The 22,211-nt window shown below is 35.1% G+C and overlaps 1 long non-coding RNA gene across 1 annotated transcript; it reads right to left on the reverse strand.

The window, feature by feature from the left end:
• Positions 1-18,933: 18,933 nt before the first annotated feature.
• On the reverse strand, positions 18,934-20,702 carry LOC145076747 (uncharacterized). The gene is made up of 2 exons (XR_013692784.1): positions 20,160-20,702; positions 18,934-19,219 (listed from the first exon to the last, which is right to left on the reverse strand). It is a non-coding gene; the product is annotated as an uncharacterized LOC145076747 (long non-coding RNA).
• Between the last annotated feature and the right edge of the window lie 1,509 nt (positions 20,703-22,211).

Genomic DNA, 22,211 nt, shown 5'->3' on the forward strand with positions numbered 1-22,211 from the left:
AAAGAGGCCTTGCACAAGTTACCTACATTGGCCAGTCCTATTTTAGGCGAAACACTGCAAGTATATCTCTCAGCCTCGAATGAAGCCATCTTTTTGGTCCTGGTCGTGGAAAGTGAAGGCAGACAAGAGCCCGTTTACTTTATTAGTCGAGCACTGCAAGGTCTCGAAATCAACTATCCCTATCTAGGCCATACATACCCATAGATGTTACTCGAGACACCCCTAGCACTTAATCAGGGTGTTTTCTGCACTTTAGGATGCGTATACATGTTTAATTAGTATTATATTTACTAATTGTATGTAAACATATGCCATCATATGTTAATAGGTCACTAAGTGTGTTCAAGTCTTTACTTGACACCGAGCACCCAACCGGCATTTTCGTTCAATCCGCTTACATCAGGTGAGTTCATACCCCTGAATTAACCTTTTAAATGTTTTTACATGCTTTTATGGGGGGGGATACAAGTTAAACATGCCAGTTATCATATCAATCACATGTGATTGATAACCCGCATGCACAATGATTTATTACACTGTCAACTGTTTTACCGAGTATGATACTGCAAATGGTTTTCCAAAACGTCTATACTTGTTCAAAGCTTTTCTCAAATTGTCTCTCGTGCTGTATGTTTTACTTCAGATCCAGTTACAGCAGTATTTTACACAAAGGATTTCTTTACCTATAATGTTTTATCAAAGTTTCATACAAAACTTGCTTATGAAAGGTTTTCAAAGGATTTCTAAAGGTTTTCAAACTTATTTTACAAAAGAATACCAAGTTGTGATTTTCTTAAGTGTAAAGGTTTTCCAAAGTTTTCATCAAAGTTTTCTTTCATGTTTTTATACTCCTACTTCGTTAGATACTACTGCTTCGTTATACTCCTACTTAGTTAATGCTCCTACTTAGTTAAATGCTACTACTTTGTTAACGCTTTTACTTCGTGATACGCTTTTACTTCGTGATACACTTTTACTTCGTAATATGCTCCTACTTATTAATGCTTCTACTTCATGATACACTCCTACTTCACGATACACTCCTACTTCACGATACACTCCTACTTGTTAACACTTCTACTTTGTGAAACACTTCTACTTCGTTAAACACTTAAACTTCGTTAAATGCTTCTACTTAGTTAAATGTATGCTTGTGCTTGTATAGTTATAAAAATAATGTTTAAAGGACTTAGGAAGGCTAGTTCGCCCTATTTCCTTTTCTTCGTTGAGATGTGGTCTGGTGGGATCGGATATTCGTCCGAAGGTCGTTTGATCATTAGTTATATATTATGTATACAAGCATAGACATATAGGTTTACATCGGTCAGTTTCAGTTGTGAGTCTCTATCACTAGTCCAGTATTTTACATCAGATATCGCTATACGAGATGCATCTTCAGGACACGGCCTTCTCCGTTGTCTAGTTGGTAACCAGAGTCTCCTGTAGGGAGAGCGGGCATTGTGTGTATAGATCTATATGGGATTGACACCCCCACACCCTGACTACTAGCTACAGTCCATGACCTACCAAGCCAAGGGGTGACAAATGTCACATTCTTTCTGACGCTTGCAGGCGTCAAGTTCTCTAGTGTCTATCAGTATGGTTACGAGTATCTCGGGGTTACCTTATAATTCATGGCCTTAAGGTAACGGGAATTAACACTGTATTCACTGTTTTTAGACCTTGCTAGACGTATCATTCATTTGATACTGTCTGGGGTCTGTGTCACCTTTCGTTAGACTGAGCCAGACGTATTGTTCATTTGATACTCTCCTGGAGTCTATGATTTTTTTTGCCTTAGTCAGCAGTATTTCCTGTTAAGGCCTATGTTATTTTCCCTAATGCTTTTACTTGTGATATCCTTCTACTTTCTTTAAAGTCAAATACTGTATTTTGGTAATGATAATATTTCAGGGAAATTCTCTTTAAAACATAACACTGTCGGGTCTTGGTAGAAGACTGCTTTTATAAAGTTATTTGAATAAAATGACACTAAATACTTATGAACTCACCAGCATTTATAAAAATGCTGATACTCGCTTTCAAAATAACTTGTATTCTCAGGTCAGCTATAGACAGGTACATTCCAGGAGCTTTGGGTGAAGACAGTTTAGTACCAAGCTGCACCTATATTATTACTTGTATTACTTTAATGTCTCTGTGAAATGTAAACCATGTAAAACTATTACTATTAATGCAATGGTTGTTGGAATATGATTACTATACTGCATATGTTGTGATACTTGACATGACGTCAACCACCCCAAAATGTTTCTGCCGTTCCGGTTTTGGGGTGTGACAGATTGGTATCAGAGCATTGTTTATAGTGAGCTAAGTATATCAATTCATAAAAGATATACAGCCTATAAATACATAGGGATAAAACACTCTGACCAAAAATTATACTTTAAATTATAACCATATTTTACCAAAGTATAAGAACATCCATAATCAAACACCCGAACACAAGTATCACAGGAAGAACAAGAATAAAAGTCTTCGGATGTTGAGCATTACCGTCAAACCTGGGGAGTTATGTAATCGTAAGCTGGAATAAATGTAACCTGATCAACTACATTCATTCGAGATGCGATGAACGTGTGCTTGGGAGTGATAGTGGTGTCGCAACGAGTCTGAAACTTACCAACTAGGAATGCTAGAGCCAAACATAAAGTTTAAAAATACTATGGGAGTATTTTGGAATACTAAAAGACTCACATTAATCCCAGAATCATATTCAGAAGATAAGAAACAAACAAGAAATTAAAATACCATAGGGGTATTTTAGGATCTATAGATAACCTTGTGTGAAGAACTAAAAAGATCCTTATTAATATACCTACAATTACAGAGGGTATACTCCCAAGGTTAGATATAATAAGGATCCCATAGGCTAAGAATGTGTGGTTTTGCTCTACTTCCTTTTCCTCGTTGGGATGTGGATATAGAATAGTATCACATATTCGAAGGCCTATCGGATCTAAGTTATATATGATTTGTATACCCTATGTAATCGTAGCAGGACTCGATATGGATCACCCAGTGAAATGTTAATAATCTCTTAGGATTCTTTAGACATTTCCATTCTCACACGAACCCTTTAGAAAACCCTATCCACTTCAGTACTCGGCAGAAGAGGTAATTCAGGCCCAGAAGAGGTTCATTGAGAAGATTTCCAGTTCGGAAATAAATGAACTAGGTCGAGACTATTGAAATCACCAAGTGCCTATATCTTTTTAGGGACATCGGTGAGAAATTTGCCTAAACTTCTGAGATTTCCAGTCATCCATCATGAAGTGATGACACCCAGAGTCAGTATCGGAAGTAAGACGAAGTAGAAATTCAATATGTCTATAGGAGAAGAGAACCCTAGGTAACTACCCGAAGGAAACCAACGCCGGTCCCAGTTAAAGACACGAGGTAGACAGAGGGAGCCAGTACATGGAACCCGAGAAGTGTCTTATCCTCGTATTCGTCACGCTAATACACCTATAAAATAATACAATTAAGTGAGTTAGTGATTACAATACTCACGCTATGTGTTAGGTAAATCGTCTTTTTCCCGTTGCAAGTAATACGCTTAGAGCGAATCCCCACACCTCTATTGAGGTTGTTTAGCCATAATTCGTCATGAGCCTTTTTCCTGCGGTATTCGTTCCGAACTGTTCTTAAATCTTTCCAAGCCGGAGAGTGAACCTTGCCCAGTATAAAGGTAACTTAGTAGGAACGACTACCATCTTATGGCCTTTTCCGATACTCATACTCCTACCTTGATACCCGGACTACATCATAGGGATGTAGGTCTACAACCAATATCCGAGGCATGGGAAAAGTTTATGCCTATTATAGTAAGGATAGATACGCCTAAGGGTTAACCACCATCTCTCACCAGTTTGTGTTCCTTTCCGTGTAGGGAAAACCATGCCTCCGGAAAAGCGTAACCCATCCGCCGACAAGAAACCGACTCTCCTATTTGATGAAGCTACTTTCTAGGCTGCAGTCTCGGCAGCCGTAGCAGCTGTCATGGCTCAACTGAATGCTAACAACGCCAATGTTAGCAAGGGCCCTATCAGAAATTCTGATCCAAGTAATGGACAGCAACAACCAACCTCTGCATACCCATCCACCCAAGAACCTCACTCAAATCCATTGAAGAGAAAGATCAAGATCGAGGAGGGAAGTACCTTGGCTCAAGGACCTTTCAAATGGCAATGAGCTGAGACAGTCAATACCCCGGCCAGCCCCTCCATCCCGACTTCAAGAAGACCATACCTAGGAAACCTTCCCCACTGCAACAAGTGTAGCTACCATCATCATGGTATATGTCGGGAACTCTATTGTGCTAGGTGCCACATGAAGGGGAATAGTGCTCGCGTCTGCAGAACCCCGGTTGAGTTTATTACATCAACCACCAATGTGGCGAACAATACAGTTTGCCACCTATGTGGTGAGATTGGACACTTCAAGAAGGACTGTCCAACTGAAATAAAAGACAAGGACACAGGAGGATTCTAACTCTAATGCTTAGGGAGAAGCATAAAGGAACCCGATAGATTTTGGTACGTCTCTCAAATCTCAGATAACTAACCGAAAACATTAAAAAGGCTAATTCTAAATGTAATTATTTTCCCATTAAGGCGAAAGTCGCAGCACTATTTAAAATTTAAAATTTCATCAGGTAAAACTATAATGGCTAAATATATACGTTACGACCATGTATAATTGAGATGGATAGACCTAGAGTGAGTGAAGGCCGTCTCATTTCCTGTTCCTTGTTTGGTTGTGGATTTAGGGCGGAGTCACTCAGTCAACAGTCATCCCCACCTTAATTATACATGACTAGTATATGTTTGGCGATTATAGAAATGCCTCGTGAGAATCCATTCATGAAAACGTATTCTACTCAGAAACACTCAGGACCCTCTATAGTTCCGCGTCGACTCTATCGGTCCAAGTATCCACGACAGTGATACTCGGGACGAAACCCGAGATGCCTAGAACTTGTGTGCCCATTCAGCACATGACCCTATCGACTCTCATTCTATATCATGTCGAAGTATGCCAACTTCGACGCCTCTATCAATCATGGTTTGACTTCGTGCAACCATGTGTAAATCCTTAGTGCTGTGTAAAAAGAACTTTCACCATAGCCATTTTGGCAAATAAAGGTTCTTCCGAACCTAAACATAATAAAAACAGTAAAGACTAATACGATCCGTCAGTCATCACTCTTATTTCAAACTTTTCGAAGAACCCAGGAGAAGGGTACTGCGCGCTGTTAACCAACCCCTCTTAGACAGATAGAAACCAAAGTGAAAGACACTGCAGGCATTCCAGAAGACGATAACCACCCGGAGCACACTCCGTAGATCCCCAGAAAGACCCTTCGCACCTCACAATCAGGTTCGTGAATCAAGAGGATAGAACTCGTGGGACTGACTACTATCACTGAGTATATGCATAAGAGTGGTATATAATTGAGATAAAAAAGATTTAGGATATGTGCTTCCTCCCTACTCCCTGTTCCTCGTTGGGTTGTGGGTCTGGGGTGAAGTCGCACAACTGAACATCCTGCCGACCTCAATAATAAACGGCTTGCATACACCAAGTATTAGTGGTTAAGCCAAGTATGAGCTCTACCACGAACCTCATAGTAAAACCCTTCATCCTATTCCATAGAATAGGAGCTAGATTCAAGAGAACCCTGGCGGGTTGAGCTTCTATAATGACCACAAATCTGAAATTTGTTGTCATCCCGGTTAAGCCAACATAGTAGCTAACACCTTCGATTGGTAAAGTAATCTGAGTCGTAAGAGTCAAAGACATTGACTATGACCATCCACTCACGCTTAATCCCACAAATTAAGCATCTCAGCGAATATCTCGGATCCCTGGAAGATGCGATTAGTTAAACTCTGAGAAGAGTGGATGAGGAGATTAAAGTTCCGAGTGATGGAACCCTATACTCACTAGATGTGACCTAGATCAAGAAAACTCAGAACCTTCGGAAGAGTAGTTGCAGAAGATGTTCGCACTACTCAGGCACTTCGTACACCCCGTTACCGACGAGTAGTGCCTAGGACACTCCGCCCCCTTACGTGAGAGAAGTCACCGTCGCCCTGTAGACGATAAATTGTATTCTCCGAAGTGAACACTAGAATGCCAAGAACCACAGGATAACCTCCACAGCCATGAATACTTGAATAAAGTGCGAGAGTAGGTTGCGTTAAGCCTTATAACCCAGATCCCGAAGAGATTATAGACTTGACACCAGTCTAGGTGTTAGTCGATGGGTTATACGAGAGCACGTGCTTTCTGCAACTAGAATAAACCAACGCCTTAGAGAATAGGGCATATCTTAGAGATTCATTGGACTACTAGGTGTTCCACGAATACTATCTCGCGCAGAAATAGTAGAATCACCTCCTGAGATAGTCCAACACTTCAGAAAATCTCTAAGGATTGAGTTAGCCCTGAGCAGAGCCTGCTATTCATGAAACAGCAAGGCAAGTCAGAGCATGATCCTTTCCCGATAAGAATCATGCTGTGAAAGCGCCAACTAGACGATGATGGGAAGTTTAAAAACTTCTAAGCACTCGTCTGGTGAGACCCTATCTCCCCGACCCTGAGGGTTTCCGTTAGAAATATCTCAAGAATCAGAAGTGCAAGTTCATTTTGCACAAGATTGAGATAGACACTCTGCAGCAAACAGATACCCGTAGACATGCAGTCCATCCGATGATCTAGAAAACCTCTGAAAGCCAATTGACAGGAAACATGAATCCAAGGACAACCCGAGCTTTCTAAGAACCAACCGGAAGGAATACACTTCCAGTATGAGAGAGAACGTTTGGAACTTCGGAATGGCGATCACGCCAGTGATGATCTCTCCATAGAAGTACACTATGTTCTAAGTACTGAAAAACTCTACCCTTCTGAGAGCTTAGGACCATCCGAGATTCTTCACAAAAATTGGTCCAACCCTCGTCAGACCACTACTACTTTCGGAAAACTCCATAAGTTGTGCCCTGAACCGATCCACTTCTTCGACTTGATAAGTGTTTGCCCGACGTCACTCCTTGTATCCCACTCATCTTGATAGAAACCATTGAGAACCCTAACTTCGCAGACGACCCTGTAGGAATCACTAACCGATCAAATCGGAATCCGCATCCCGTAAGTGAAGGTTTGTTGGAATGACAAGCGCAGGCCAGAGTTCACTTGGGAGTGCGAGGACCAACCGAATAGGAAGTGCCCTCATACCTCCATCCGATTGTTCATGAGTACTTCCTTGCCTAAACCTGAATTTCGGGACGCAATTCCCTCTAACGGGGGGATGATGTGACTACCCGAAATTTATTCCGTCATTTTTAACCCCTCCTTCCGTTAATAAGCCTCGCTTTATTTATTTGTCCGTTAACCTTTTGGAAGAGGTTAATTAATTTGGGACTTTTATAATGACTTGGTAAGGGTAGAAATAAATTAGAAACACCACAATATTCCCTTGAAAATTTTTAGTTTCAACCAAGTCAAATTACGACCGTTTAATCGGGTGCGACCAAAAAGCCCCGTTTAACGTCAGTATCGGGTATATTTCCACTGAGACACAAGCTCAACCCCTATATAAGGGGGAGTGGACTCCATTCACACTCTTTCCACTCTCTCTCTCTCTCTACAACTTGTTTTCGAGCCAAAAACGCCCGTTTCGAGCCCTAAACTAGTAAGTAATCTATCGTAACTTGTTGTATATCTTAGTTGACATGCAAATTCGTGTTTAAGACATCAAATAGGGGCAATATTATGTGTTTACGGCCCAAGAACACTCTTGGACCGTGAACACCCTTAAGTGGGGTTTTTAAGCCCCAAAACCCCTCTAAACTACCCCTAGGGCTTAGATATGACTTGTGGACTTACACCTTTAAGCTTAGAACACTAAAACCTTATGATATGGAGAATAAACATGAGTTTACGGCCCAAGAACACTCTTGGACCGTAAACCCCTCTTCATAGGCCGTGAACACCTTTTAAGGTGTTAGAAATTCCCTTTGACACCTCCTATGGCCTTGGAAAATGTCTAGAAGCAACCCCCATTGAAGTAAAGGCATTAAACATCAATTAAACCAAGGAAATAGGAGTTTACGGCCATAAACCCCCCTAGGATTGGTCCATGGGCCGTAAACTCCCAAAGGTGGCCAAATGATGCCCTAACACCCCCATTTGACTTGGAAAAATGCATAGAACTTTATTTCCTACCATTTAAGACCTTAATTCACCAAAGGAATGTGCACATAGGAGCTTACGGCCGTAAACTCCTTGTTTAGGGCCGTAAACTCCTCAAGTGGTCCTTTAAGAGCCTTAAACCCCTTCGTATGCCTTATATTTGGACCTAGCCTAATTCTATGAATGATATAAGACCATTTAGCATCCTAGAACACTCCCACCATGAGTTTACAGCCGTAAACTCATGGGGATATAGTCTTAGGGCCGTGAACTCCATAAAAAGTTTACTCTTGAAGAGTAAACTCCCTATCTAGGCCATACATACCCATACATGTTACCAGGGACACCCCTAGCACTTAATCAGGGTGTTTTCCGCACTTTAGGATGCATATACGTGTTTAATTAGTATTATATTTACTAATTGTATGTAAACATATGTCATCATATGTTAATAGGTCACTAAGTGTGTTCAAGTCTTTACGTGACACCGAGCACCCAACCGGCACTTTCGTTCGATCCGCTTACATCAGGTGAGTTCATACCCCTGAATTAACCTTTTAAATGTTTTTACATGCTTTTTAGGGGGGGGGGATACAAGTTAAACATGCCAGTTATCATATCAATCACATGTGATTGATAACCCGCATGCACAATGATTTATTACACTGTCAACTGTTTTACCGAGTATGATACTGCAAATGGTTTTCCAAAACGTCTTTACTTTTTCAAAACTTTTCTCAAATTGTCTCTCGTGCTGCATGTTTTACTTCAGATCCAGTTACAGTAGTATCTTAAACAAAGGATTTCTTTACCTATAATGTTTTATCAAAGTTTCATCCAAAACTTGTTTATGAAAGGTTTTCAAAGGATTTCTAAAGGTTTTCAAACTTATTTTACAAAAGAATACCAAGTCGTGATTTTCTTAAGTGTAAAGGTTTTCCAAAGTTTTCTTTCATGTTTTTATACTCCTACTTCGTTAGATACTACTGCTTTGTTATACTCCTACTTAGTTAATGCTCCTACTTAGTTAAATGCTACTACTTTGTTAACGCTTTTACTTCGTGATACGCTTTTACTTCGTGATAAGCTTTTACTTCGTGATACGCTTTTACTTCGTGAAACACTTTTACTTCGTAATACGCTCCTACTTATTAACGCTTCTACTTCACGATACGCTCCTACTTCACGATACACTCCTACTTCACGATACGCTCCTACTTCTTAACACTTCTACTTTGTGAAGTGTAGGGAGAGCGGGCATTGTGTGTATAGATCTATACAGGATTGACACCCCCACACCCTGACTGCTAGCTACAGTCCACGGCCTACCAAGCCAAGGGGTGACAAATGTCACATTCTTTCCGAAGCTTGCAGGGCATCAAGTTCTCTAGTGTCTATCAGTATGGTTACGAGTATCTCGGGGTTACCTTATAATTCATGGCCTTAAGGTAACGAGAATTAACATTGTATTCACTGTTTTTAGACCTTGCTAGACGTATCATTCATTTGATACTGTCTGGGGTCTGTGTCTCCTTTCATTAGACTGAGCCAGGCGTGTTGTTCATTTGATACTCTCCTGGAGTCTATGATTTCTTTTGCCTTAGTCAGCAGTATTTCCTGCTGAGGCCTATCTTATTTTCCTTAATGCTTTTACTTGTGATATCCTTCTACTTTCTTTAAAGTTAAATACCGTATTTTGGTAATGATAATATTTCAGGGAAATTCTCTTTAAAACATAACACTATCGGGTCTTGGTAGAAGACTGTTTTTACTTAGAAAATATAGGATTTTCTGGAAAGGGCTCTAATACACTGTTGAATTTAAACTACTACTTTTATAAAGTTATTTGAATAAAATGACACTAAATACTTATGAACTCACCAGCATTTATAAAAATGCTGATACTCGCTTTCAAAATAACTTGTATTCTCATGTCAGCTATAGACAGGTACATTCCAGGAGCTTTGGGTGAAGACAGTTTAGTACCAAGCTGCACCTATATTATTACTTGTATTACTTTAATGTCTCTGTGAAATGTAAACCATGTAAAACTATTACTATTAATGCAATGGTTGTTGTACTTTGATTACTATACTGCATATGTTGTGATACTTGACATGACGTCAACCACCCCAGAACGTTTCCGCCGTTCCGGTTTTGGGGTGTGACAATATATATATATATATATATATATATATATATATATATATATATATATATATATATATATATATATATATATATATATATATATATATATATATAGGGAGAGGATCAAATGAGACCACCTAAAAGGTTGAGAACGCGAGAATAATTCTGGATCAATCAATATATAAGGGCATACTAGTAATTGTATATTTTAATTAAATTAAAATAAACCAAATTCAATCAAATTCCCTTAAATTTAGGATCAGTTACCAAAAAAGAAATAAATATTCAATTTTTTATTTTTCTTATTAATGGAATATAAAAATCATTTTTACCAAAATTTATTTTAAAACTGAAAAAAAAAATTCTTACAAAAAACAATTTTTTTCTCCTATTTCAAGTTTTTTTTTGTGTGTGTGTGTGTGTGTGTTAAAAAAAATGAATAGAAATCGAACACCAAATTAGTACATTTGTATTCATAAATGATTTTTTTTTAAAAAAAACCTGATACTACTCCAATCATAAATAAATACACATCAATTTACAAGTAATCCAATTTCTTTTTTTAATCAATTGAAAATAAAAAGAGTGTAAAAATTATCATTTCTTCATAAAAAGAATACCTCTAATCATAAATAAATATACTCATTAACACATGCTTACACTGTTATTCACAAATGAATAGAATGCTATTAAGAAATAAGTACCCTGTTATTCAAAATTGAATAAATGAATACCTCTAATCATAAATAAATACATTCATTCACTGTTATTCACAAATGAATACACTACTATTCACACATGAATGCACTACTATTCATTCACTGTTATTCACACATAAATGCACTGCTATTCACAAATGAATACACTGCTATTCACATATGAATGCATTGCTATTCATTCACTGTTATTCACCTGTGAGAATCGAACAATAGCAAGCCAAACAGCCCCCCTCTTCGTTGCGACTGTTGCTGCTTAATTTTTCTCTAGTTTGCTACGACCGGCGACGAAGAATAGACCGAAAAAGGGACTCGCAGGAAATCGATTGCCCCATCCACCTGTTTCCGTCTCTCCCTCTCTCTTCTTCGGTCTGGCCAAACGTCGAGGGTACTACCTCCTTCCTTCACACCTCACAGCCGGATGAGAACGATCGAACCTTCGCTGCTTCTTCACGTCTTCGTTCTTCGGTCTCGTCGACCCCGGAGACGCCTCCCACATCGCGAATCTCTCGACGTAAGATTAGCAGCCACCAGACCCGAATTCCTTTTGCCTTCGTATTTCTTTCTTGACTGCGGTTGTTTGATCGCTTTCTTTTTTTGTTCGATGGTAAGGGTCTGCCATCACTGAACCACCGGGCCAAAAATCTTCTGCCTTTATTTTTCCTTTTCAGTGATCAGTCAAGCACCAAAAGTCAACTAGTGGCTTGTTATTACACTCTATATAACAGAAGCTATGATCAATTTCAAGAAAGAAAGAAGAGAATTTAAGAAGGGTACGATCGATTAAAGAAGAGAAGAGGTCCAATTTCGAGTTTTATAATTGATACCATTACCTGTGATTTTTTCTTCTCCGTGGTGTCAATCGAAGAGAAAGAAGAGTTGTATAGATTCGATTTTTGGGTCTGTGATTTTTGGGTCTGTGATGGTGTAATACTGGGTGATGCCCAGATCGATGATGGCGTGAGTTTTATGATGGAGGCTGATTTGTTATAAAACCCTAGAGAGAGAGAGATAGTGACGAGAGAGATGGTGGAATAGGAGAAAGATGAGAGGAAATAGGTGAGAGGGTGAGAAACTATAGGAAATAGATAAATTTGCAATTCCTATTATGCCCTTTTGATCATTTCAAAGTTACACTTTAATACCATTAGTTTTAGAATTTTTCATAAATAGTCCATTTAATAATAACCTTAGATCTAAGTATTTAAATGGTTCAGATCTGTTCTCGCGTTCTCAACCTTTTAGGTGTTCTCATTTGATCCTACTCCAATATATATATATATATATATATATATATATATATATATATATATATATATATATATATATATGAATTTTATGTTGGAATGGCTCAACATAAGGAAATTCTATATATGAGTCCATTATTTGTGTTCTAAAATTCGATTATGATTACGACATCCCTTTTCATAGTCTGAATTATGAGAACTTGGCAAATAGAAAGAGAAATATTATAGCAAAATACTAGTCTAGTATCATGTCTTTATGAATCGCATCCTATATGCTTCAGATATAGGATCGATTGCATGTGCTATAATATTCATCTGTTCTAAATTTTTCCAAATGCCCAGAGCATTAAGAGGGAGAAAGTACTAGAACTAGATATGACTAATTTGATTAAGCAATTATTGAGGACAATCTAAGGTTTATCAAAGATTGGTTGCTCAGGGGCAGTTGGAAGTATAACGTTAATTTTGGAAGTACCATATTGACATATTCTGAAAAGAGGCAACTCTTGTTCAGGAGTAATAGTCAAAAGGGGAATATGGAAATGTTCCCATAGGTGGAAGTTATTCATTAAATTTGTGTAAGATTAGGAAACTTAATGCAAGAAGAATGTTCAAAGGCAGTGAACTTTGAATATGAGACTTCGGTTCCATGGAGTTGATCTTTATTGGAATACTCTGTAATGTCTGTTGACAAGTCTTTGTGACTTTGTGCACAATCATTACAAGAGGACCAATGCATATAAGTTTATAGTCTAATAGATTTAGGTAAATGGCAGGAATTTGGAATTCTTGGATTTGCAGTAAGGATTTGGGATTGTGAAATGAGTATCACTAGAATTATGTTCAATCGATCTATTTCACAGAGCAAAGATCATAGACAAACTTAGTGTGCATACTTGGTGTATGGCATAACTAATGTTTGAAAAAACATAGTATGCATACTTGGTGTATGGCATGACTAGTGTTTAGAAAAACATAGTGTACATGCTTGGAGCATGGGACAACTATTGTTTTTAATTCAAGTATAAACTTGATAGTTTGAAACAATATACAATGAATGACGGGTAATCAATATGGTGATAAATAAAAGATGTTTTATTTATATTCATAAGTTCTGAGACCATATTGGATTCGATTATTCTTGTGTTTCACTTTGCATGTTTTGACTTCCAGAATAACTAAGTCGCTCTTCCTGAATGACTAAGTTATTCAAACCATCCACGGTCGGTCATATGTTGGAAGTAGATATGAATCAAGACTATCATGAAGTTAGATTCTAGATGTCCAAGGTATGGGACATAGCAAGGATTGCTGCAACATTCATGAGTGCTCATCAGTTTTGAGTATTGGATTCAACCCACGCTCATTGGTATCACTTCACATTGGTATCACTTCATGGAATTTATCTCGAGTGATCGTGAGACAGTAATATCATATAAGTCTTCAAACCTAGAGATATGACTTGTTGCCTATGAGTTGGTTATACATTGACTATACGTAAACACATTGGTAACTCGATGTTATAAAACGTGCCTTTGTGTATGATTCAACAAGTAGTAAAACAAGCATATGAGTCGAAGTTTATCTGTTCCTTCTTGGATTAGAAGCGATATTCAGGCCCCTCGATGATTTTGTGTTGACCCATGTACCGGGCCCGGTCAAAACTAAGTTGATGTGTTCAAATAAGTTCTATGTCAAACAAATCGAAAATCGAGAAACAAACTGTTGGACAATAAGTAAGACATTGTTCCATGTATTTGTCCAGCTGATATTTAGAATAGAGGATTATATGATCACTTATCTTAAATGGCATATCATCATCATCTCAGTTCCGCGATACCTTGAAAGAGCTACGATTGTTGATCGGTTCCTGAAGTTATTCTTGCAGATATAGTTATTAGACTTATCCAAGTGGGAGACTATTGGATTAGGTGTCTAAGTTCATAACTATTTCTGGGATGTACTTGACCCGGTTGGCATGGTCCATTTGGGTTGCATGGCATCATGCATTTGGATAGACCAAAATGAGAGAAATGACACTTAAGGTTTATTAATATATTATAAGTTCTAATATATTGATAATATTATTTAATTAGTATTGATCAAGAATTAATTTGGAATTAATTAAGTGATCAAAAGAAGACTAATTAAATATATGGGTTGATTGTGTAAATCACCCATACTTGTACAATGGGCTAATGCTCCATGGATTATCAAGTTGGGCTAAAACCCATTGGATGCTCCATGGTGTCTTTGAACCCATGGATCATGGAAATGAAGAGCCATGTCAAGTTAGGGTTTACATGGTGTAACCCTACTTATGACACATTATAAAAGAAATATGTGAGCAACCAAAATCGACACTAGTGAGAACAAGAGGGAATAGCCAATTTTAGAAGTGTTTTATTTCTCTCAAGGTTATTCCAAGTGTATTTGGTGTTGTGTGAGACATTTGAGGCATCACACTTGAGGTGCTAGGCTCACAAGGTTTTCAAGGAATCCAAGCATCTAAAAGGTATGTTCTTCTTCTAGCATTCATGTTTAAAAGTTCCCCATGGTATGCTAGATAGGTTAAGAACCTTGGAAAATCAATTTTGCATGTATCATAGTAAAACATATATCCAAGGTTTCTAGGGTTCCATGTACACCTTAGGAGTGTTAGAATGCTCAAAACCCAACACATCTGTCAAGCTCTATAGAATGACACTATGTGTCTTCGTCAGAATGTCCACCTTCTTCTCATCTTCCATTTCCTTTGGTTGTTTCGCCACTCCTTCTAGTGCCGTTGCACACCCTTGTTGAACCTAAAAAGCCTTCATCTTCACCTTCCACAAGGTGAAGTCATTTGAACCATTGAATTTCTCCAAATCAAAGTTATGAGTAGACATCTTCAATTACATGAATACAAACCGCAACTTTGATACCACTTGTTAAGAAGTAAAGTGGATAACTAGAAAACTATAAGCATACGAGACACAATATCAACGTAGTTCGGTCAAGGTGACCTACGTCCACAGGTAGGAGGAGAGTATTATTTATTTTAGAAATCTCAAAAAGAGGTTACAAGTACAGTTACACAGAGATTCGCCTATCACTCTAGAATTCAAGATATAAAATGACCTGGCATGCATCCCTAATCATACTTGAGGTGTCAGACCTAAAACCCTAATGGGCCAAACCCATTGACCCATAGGCCCATGAATGGAGGCAACCAATCATATTCCATCATGAAACATCTTCTGGAACATTCTTAAGCATCACAGAGGACTTCATAGCATACTTGGCTCATCAAGGAACAAGATGGTCCAACTTGCATAATGATGGCACAACAAGTGTATGGATGCCGCAAAAGGCTTTAAGTGTGGCACAAGAACATCAAGATTGGAGAAACAACACCACATTGGCGCAACACTACCATACTTGGCACAACAAGGCCATGCATGGTGCAAGAGCATACTTCATGGATCAACAGGAGTACCTTATGGCGCAAGAGGGATCATCATGGCACAAAAGGAACTCCTCATAGAGCAAGAGGGAGTATAACGGCGCAAGAAGGAATGCCCTTGGCGCAAAAACATCTTTCTTGGCCCATCCTTTCAACATATGGTGTAACAAGGTTCCCTTGTTGCACCATATCACTTCCAAGTGCTCCAAACCTCTTCCAGGTGCTTCAAACCCCCTTCGGTACGATCCGTTCCTTTGACACATGATACATTCATTTTTCATAAGACCCATTCCTTTCTCAGATGATTTGTTTCCTTTATCACATGCTTCATGAACCCTAAGTGCTCTATTGAGTTCCAAGTGCTCCAAATGCTCTATAAAAATGATCAAAATGCTCCAGAACATGATCCAAATGCTCGACTCACATTTAAGAGTTTGAGTTTTTAATATTTAACATAAAATTTTAAATAAGAAGAATATTAAGAATCATAATATTTTATGTTCATACTTTTCTTGAATCATATTATTTTATATCGTAAAATTTTGAATCATGGTATTTTAAATCAAATATTTTTTGAATCATATGATTTTGGATCAATAATATATTCAATTAAATATAGTTTTTGTTCAAAAAAATTATGGATCATTATATATTTTGAATCATAAAATATATAATCAATGATTATAACAAATTAAAGATCATAAACAAGTTGAATAAAAAAAAAATTAATCATCACATTATGGATCAATTATGTTCAACATTTTTTTAAAAAAAATTATTATTTCTTAAAATTAAAAATAAGTAATTCAAAAACTTATTTTTGAAAAACTATCTTTACAAAGTCACTATTATGTAGAGTAGAAGTATCCCTTAATTTTTTATGATTTCTGGAGAATTTTTTTCTGTTTTTTTTAAAAAACATAAAATCAAAAAATCAAAATTTCATGATTGTGCTCATTTTGTAGAGAATTAAATTTTAATTACTTTAATTTTTTTCAATTTTTTTTCAAAAAAAAAGTTATATATATATATATATATATATATATATATATATATATATATATATATATATGTAGAGAGAGAAAGGGAAGAGAGAAATAGTAATAGTTGTATATCTATTTCACTTCCCCCCCCCCTCCCCCATCTTTATCCATCTCACACATCTATCTTTATCTACCTATCTATATCTTTTTATCTATTTATTCATGTGTGTGAATCGCAACCATCAAGAAACGTTCTCCAAGTCCTAAATTATGTATTTATTGTAACCATAAAGTATAGAATCTCAAAAGGTTTTGGGAACTCTTAAAACCTTTTGATATATCATCATATTATATTATAAAGGAAACATTTTCCTTTCACCGCATTCATTTGAAACTCTCATGAATTTTCAATTTCTTTCTAATAATAATTATAAATTGGTTAATAAGGTTAAATAAATATCAAATCTAAAGTGTAATCATATATAAACTAAATTTCAATATTTAAATAATATCGTTACTTCTACTTATAATGTTATGATTTTTATTTTTTAACATATTATACTTAATTTATTAGTTTTAATATATTGTTGGATGCAAACCATTATCATTTTAAAGATACAATTTTGGAACAATTGGTATAAAATATTTAAATTATTAATTTGAATATAGCATTACATGGTCAACTTAAATATAAATTTTAGTTTAACTTAAACAAGCCAAAGAATATTTTGTAAATAGTTAAAAGTGATTCATTGTAGTGTCTTTCTAATAATGATTATAAATTTGTTAGTAAGGTTAAATAAATATCAAACCTAAAGTGTAATCATAAATATACTAAATTTCAATTTTAAAATAATATATTTACTTCTATTTATAAAATTATGTCTTTAACTTTTAATATATTATACTTAATTTATTAGATTTAATATGTTGTTGTATGTAAATCATTATCAGTTTAAAGTTACAACTCTTGAACAGTTTGGACAAAATACTTAAATTGTTAATTTAAATATAACATTACAATGTCAACTTAAATATAAATTTCAGTTCCACTTAAAAACCAAAGAATATTTTGTAAATAGTTAAAAGTGATAAATTGTAGTGATACATGCAAAAACTAAATTGTAATCTCCATTTTACTAAAATATTTCCTAAAGTTATTTTTTATAATCGTTAAAAGTTTTTAAATAAGTAGCTTACAATAACTTACAATAACAATAGTTAAAAATAATTATATATAAATGATTATATTGTTACCTTTAAAATCAAAAAACAATGTTTGGTGTTTTAAATAATTATAATGACAGAAATTAAAACATTAAACAAATAAATTTTAAAAAATTAATTAACAATAACAACAGCTATAAATAACATTAAACCATATATTATATTTAATTTTATTCATCTGTATCTCGCGGATATAAATTATTCAAACGGTTGAGATTATGTAGTTATAATAGATGTATATATTATCATATGATTCAAAATAATCAATATATTCTATCAATTTAGTATACGAGTTACTATATCAAATTTAACAACAACGTTATTGATATATTTAAAAAAAACATATATTTGTAAAGACTTTATATATATATATATATATATATATATATATATATATATATATATATATATATATATATATATATAGGGAGAGGTTATTTTGAGAACGCGAGAATGATTGTGGACCAATCGTTTGTTAAGGGCATAATAGGCAACTTACAATATAATTTAATATGAATATGTTATATGTAATTAATGGATGTCAATGTAACCTTCAGTTTCCAAAATTATAGACATGAATCAAAAAAATAAAGATTCTATTTTTAACTAACGAAAAATTACAAAATTATTATTTAACATTATAATTTAAAAAGTTATATTTTTTTTTCATTTACTTTTATCAATCAATAATAAAGATATTGAAATAAATATATTTTCTTTGGATTCTTATTGATATTTAAAACATAATTAAATGCTTTTTTTCTTTTTATTAATATAAGATGAAAAAAATAATAATCATCAATTTTTCTTTCAAAATTAAAAATTAAAAAATTTCTAGTATCTGATTCATTCGGTTTTAATTCGTGAATGAATAAGAGGCAAACTATTAATCATACATGAATAAAACATAATATTTAAATAAAAATCAAATACAACTATAATCATAAATGAATAAAATATGTTGTATAGATAATTAAAATATACCTATAATCATAAATGAATACCACAAAACAAAAAAGAAATTACAATGTATAATTTAGGTATTTTTCATTAATCTTAAATGAATAAGACACAAAAATAGTTGCAATATAGAAATTTTGTTGTGGCTTATCCAATGAAGCTGATATTTTGATTTTTCTTTGTTGTCTCTGATTCTTGTAGTCTTGCGGTTTGTATATTGCAACTTTCAATTTACTACGCATAATGAATTTTTGTCTTTCATTCAATTACCTAAAAAAGAAAGCAAAAAAAAGTTAATTAGAAACAAGAGCCCCCACCTTGTAATTTAACAAGCTTTAGCTCCAACTCAATATCTCACTAATCACATAATCAAGGACCCGGTGCATCATTTTCACAGGACTTTCAATTTATGGGTGCAACTTGCTCAAATATATTATTCTAGAACTTTTATTCATTAATGGATAAAGCTACAATCATAAATGAATATCAAGGTGGTGCCCCCGAAAAGAAAGTATGGATTCGAGGTCACCTTTTGGCATCTTTTAGCACTTACCAACATGCGAGTTATAGTGATATCATTTATCAATTTAGGATACATGTATGGATATAGAGACTATAATGTGTAATTCCACCACACCTGCATACTAAAAGCCATTATAAAAAACATCGACTTGTAAGATGAAAAAGAAGAAATGAAACAAAAAGACATCGTTTTACTTAACAAAATTGGGTGTACAAATTAGATTTCAAAACTAGTAATCTTGCCTAGTCTACAGGTCAAACCAAAATAAGGGAAACAGTTCAAGTTTAAAGATCAACAAGAACCCAAAATTGAACAAACAAAAGAATTATAAATAAGTAAACATTCTAAAACTTAGCAAATTTCCTATCAACTTAAGAAACTAGCAAATCTACGCACTTCCAGTACAGGATTATGATATAATAATAAGCCCTATTATGCGGATTAAACAACAAAAGAGGAATACATTGGAGCATACCCGATCAGTGAAAGTGAGACCACTTTAACCCATAAACTATGAAATCATATGAAGAAATACCGAGAATCATTAAGAATTCATCCTACTAACACAAAAAGAGAAACACGATAAGGAAGAAACTGAAAAATAGGAACGATCATCTCAAACAATACATCGACATGTGAAACAACTTGTGGAGTTACCGTGATTAACAAAGAGAACACTAAACTTACAATTCCATTGACGATGATTGAGAATTCACGATGAATTGACTTTGGAAAAAGATCCGTGATAAGATTTTGATCGATTCAAATAGGATAGGATCGATGTTGGCGACATGTTAATGAAGTGAAGAGGCTCTGGTAGTTGTTCTTACGGAGAGGCGGTGGTACATCAGAGTCTAGAGAGAGAATTGGGTGTCAGATGCTAAATGCAACTATACAAGTGTGAGATCCGAAGGTACATATGTGTGGAGGCGGACCTGGTAGCCATGGTCGATTACGACCAAACCCTAAGCGAGGTGTCAGCTACTTTTTTGTTGGAAAATGAAGATCCAATGAAGCATAACAGGGGAGGAAAATGAAGATCAGGTTGTAAATGGATTAGACAATCTTAATCTGAAGTATAAACAAGGGAGTAGAAGTTGGGATAGATAAAGGCAGGTTGTGATAAAGATGATGGATTTTATGCCAAGAACAAGGGTCGCTCCCAAACACGCACAACCAACATTCGGATATTAGGAAATTAGGGGTGTTTCATATCAAAAAGTGATTTTTAGAAAAGATCTTTTTGATTCGTATAAAAAATGGTTTTAAAATGTGTTTATTTAAACTTTTGAGGGGGAAGAGAAAAAAAGCAAAAGTTGCCAAAAGTCACACATACTTGACTTCTTAAAAGCCTCATTTTTCTTCTTTTCAAAAAACTATTTTAAAAGATCTTTTTCAATTGTCAAACAACTTTTTAAACTTTTTGACTTTTTAGAAAAGCCAAAAGTTTCAAAAATCATTTTAAAAGCAAAGTCAAACACCCTCTCTAGATTTACGTTATTTTCTTATTTACAATTACCTAAATTAAACCATTTGAATTTACCTCAGTCCCCTTTGCTGCATTTTAAGATTTTCAGTTTTGATATTTACAAAAATTGTCCTTACATGTTATAGCCCTAGATCTAAGTAATTAGATGGTCGAGATTTGTTCTCACATTCTTAACCTTTCGTGTGATCTCAATATATATATATATATATATATATATATATATATATATATATATATATATATATATATATAAAGAGAGAGACAGAGTAATAGTTATATATCTATTTCACTCTCTTCCCCCTCTTTATCCGTCTCTCTTTCTCTCACATCTATCTTTGTTTACCTATCCATCTCTTTTTTTTTTCTCTCTCTATTCTCATGTGTGTGAATGACAACCATGAAGAAACATTCTCCAACTCTACAATTATGTGTATATTGTAACCATAAAGTATGTAGAACCCTCAAAAGATTTAGGGAACTCTCAAGGATGAAGAACATGTATTCATAGAATCTATCTCCGCTGTGGTTTAGTAGGTTTCCATGTTTTCATTTCTTACCCCTTCCCCTTGAATTTGATTTGCATGTCTGAATCTGAAAGATAAAACACGATGAATAGGATCTAACATATTGATTACCATTGATGGAACTTGTCAACATATCTAATTCAAAGATCCAACACAAGATTTAATCACACAAAGACAAGGTGAAATTATTAGCTTTTTGTTCTATAATGGTGGTTAATATGACGAAAAAAGATTTAGAAAAATTGGAAAAGTTGGGGGAGACAAGGATGGAGAACCGAAGACTTGTGGATCATGGTTGAAAGCCGGTGGGCTTGAAGGTCGCTGGAAAGACAAAGCGGGGAGGATGAAGTGGGGATTATGGATAGGCTTAATGGTGTTTTTATTATTTCAAATTTAATGTATATAATAAAAATCAATACAAAGTTTAACCGAAGATAAAATTGTGATCTTTTGTATTATATTTGTAACAAATGAAACCATATGGACCACGCACATAATACAAAATAAAAAAAACAACTGAACCTACAATTTTTGTAAACCACAAAAATAATTGGTACTTTTGTCTTTATTATATTGCAATCAAGACCTTGAGTTTCTTAAATTAAAATCTTGATGTTCGGTATTTTTTTGGATTCCGAGCCACTAGAAGTGATAGTTTATGTTGGCCTAGATGATATAATTGACCGTGTTTAAAATGTTTATAATCTAGCTTTTTAACGACTTTTC

This window comes from Lactuca serriola, chromosome 9 (genome assembly GCF_051521515.1).
Source record: "Lactuca serriola cultivar US96UC23 chromosome 9, Lser_US96UC23_V15, whole genome shotgun sequence".
NCBI classification, from domain to species: Eukaryota; Viridiplantae; Streptophyta; class Magnoliopsida; order Asterales; family Asteraceae; genus Lactuca; species Lactuca serriola.